Below are 2,305 nucleotides of genomic sequence, written 5' to 3' on the forward strand. Positions count from 1 at the left end.
GAAATTACCTCCACATGATCATGGCCACTATGAAAGCCCACACCTGACAGCATATTGAACATAAAATACTAAAACCATTTCTGCCATATCAGGAGCCAGGAAATGATGCTCATCCCCAACATAAGTATTCCACATGATAACGTGAAGAATAACTATGCTGCCTCAAACCATATCATCGTGTCACAGTCCTTATTTGGATGAAAGTCACGGGAGAAACAGCCAGTCCAAGGACTCTCAGACCCTCCTTTGTCCCTTGACAGCAGGATATAAATCTCCCTTGGGAAACTCCCCTTCCCTTGTACCAGGAGGGGAGAACCATCCTTAGCACCAGAATAAGGAACTCAGGGACAAGAAGGTTGTGCAAACAAACCTAGTTATTTGTTGACTAATTAAATACCCCAAAACCACACCTTTGCCTTGACTCTTGCCAAATCCAATATTTCGTTGTCTGAAAGTCACAAGTGCCACCTGCTTTGTTCATTCTCTGGGTGTCATATTATTAGCAAGCCCAGGCACTTGCAAAATTAAATTTATTCTTCGCTTTAGATCAGTCTTATGTCAATTGAATCCTTACACCTGGTGAAAACCCAGAAGAAAAGAAGGGAAAGGCATTCTTCTCCTACAACTGGAAGAAGTACCCACAAACTTTGGCAATAAAAAGAAATAAAAGACATTTAAATCAGTAAGGAGGAAGGAAAATTATTTGTTTGCAGATGACATGATCTTAAACATAACAAAACCCTAGAGATACCACAAAAAATATTAGAACCAGTTTTTTAAAATGAGGAAAAGTGCAGGATGCACAATGAGCACAATGAACAAAGAAAATAAATAAAAATAAACCACCTATGATTCTACACACCAGCATGGAAATATATGCAAAACAAATAACAAAATTATACAACTGAAAATGGCACAGAATAAAGTACTTGGGATTAAACTTCATAAATTATGTAACATAATTGTAGAGTGAAAATGACCTTCGTTGATGAAAGACATGTAAAAATGCACGAGTTCCGCAAACATACCTGTGCTCACTGATTAGAATCATTCATATTGTCACAGCACCATCCACACAAACTAATGTAGAAGTGCATCCCTAAACCTGCCATTCACTTTGAAAGAATCAAATCTAAGTCTGCAGTGTGATATATATGTGAGAGGACATGCAAATAGGGCCCTCTCTGTGCTGATGAAACCAGCCCATCCAGACCATGCAGCTGGGAGAGGAGCCCCAGCTCCAGGGGTCCCAGGTGTTCCCATTCTGTGATCAGGACAGAACACAGACACCTCACCATGGAGTATGTGCTTGGCTTGGTTTTCCTTGTTGCTTTTTTAAAAGGTAATTCATGGTGAACGAGAGACACTGAGTATGTGAGTGGATATGAGTGAGACCAGTAGATGTGTGACAGTTTCCTGACCAAGATGTCTTGCGTCTGCAGGTGGCCAGTGTGACGTGCAGCTGGTGGAGTCTGGGGGAGACCTGGTGCAGCCTGGGGGGTCCCTGAGACTCACCTGTGTGGCCTCTGGATTCACCTTCAGTAGCTATGCAATGGGCTGGGTTCGCCAGGCTCCAGGGAAGCGGCTGCAGTGGGTCTGACGGATTGATACTGGTGGAAGTGGCACAAGCTACGCAGATTCCGTGAAGGGCCGATTCACCATCTCCAGACACAACGCCAAGAACACGCTGTATCTGCAGATGAACCTGAGGGCCGAAGACATGGCCACATATTACTGTGCAAGAGACTGGGTGAGGGGACATCACTGGGAGCCCACACGCAAACCTCCCTGCAGGAGGGGATCAGCACCACCAGGGGGCGCACACTGTGCACAATTCTGCTTTGTGTTGCCAGGAGCAGGTGCAGATGGAGGTTACAGGCAGGTTTCCTGTCAGGGTCTGGGGCTTCCTATCCACACAGCAGCTTCCCCAGGGAGCCTCTCTGGACACAGGATTCTGTGCTTACCTATTAACTCGCTGAATTAGATACCTGTTGTCATAGGAAAACTGCACTAACATGCACAAAAGACACAGATGTTTCCATTGCTTACTCCTGTCCCTCAACATGAGTGAATTACAGATTTCCTGAGGCACAACAGCTGAACCATTACAGGAGTCCCAAATGCACTCCCTGTGCAGCCAGGACCACAGGATCCCACAGCTCCCCATTAACTTCACCCAGCCCTTGTCCCAATCAAACAACGTGAGACTTCCCTCCTGGCACTTGCTACTCAGGACGTTAAATGAGCTACAGCTTTATTCAATTCCTCTAAACAAGAGATAAATCATCTCCATGTATTAGTCTGG

The 2,305-nt window shown here is 45.1% G+C and overlaps 1 pseudogene; it reads left to right on the plus strand.

The window, feature by feature from the left end:
* Positions 1–1,296: 1,296 nt before the first annotated feature.
* Positions 1,297–1,984, plus strand: LOC122212724 (annotated as a pseudogene).
* The last annotated feature ends 321 nt before the right edge of the window (positions 1,985–2,305 follow it).

Source organism: Panthera leo (assembly GCF_018350215.1).
Source record: "Panthera leo isolate Ple1 chromosome B3 unlocalized genomic scaffold, P.leo_Ple1_pat1.1 chrB3_random_Un_scaffold_42, whole genome shotgun sequence".
NCBI lineage: Eukaryota > Metazoa > Chordata > Mammalia > Carnivora > Felidae > Panthera > Panthera leo.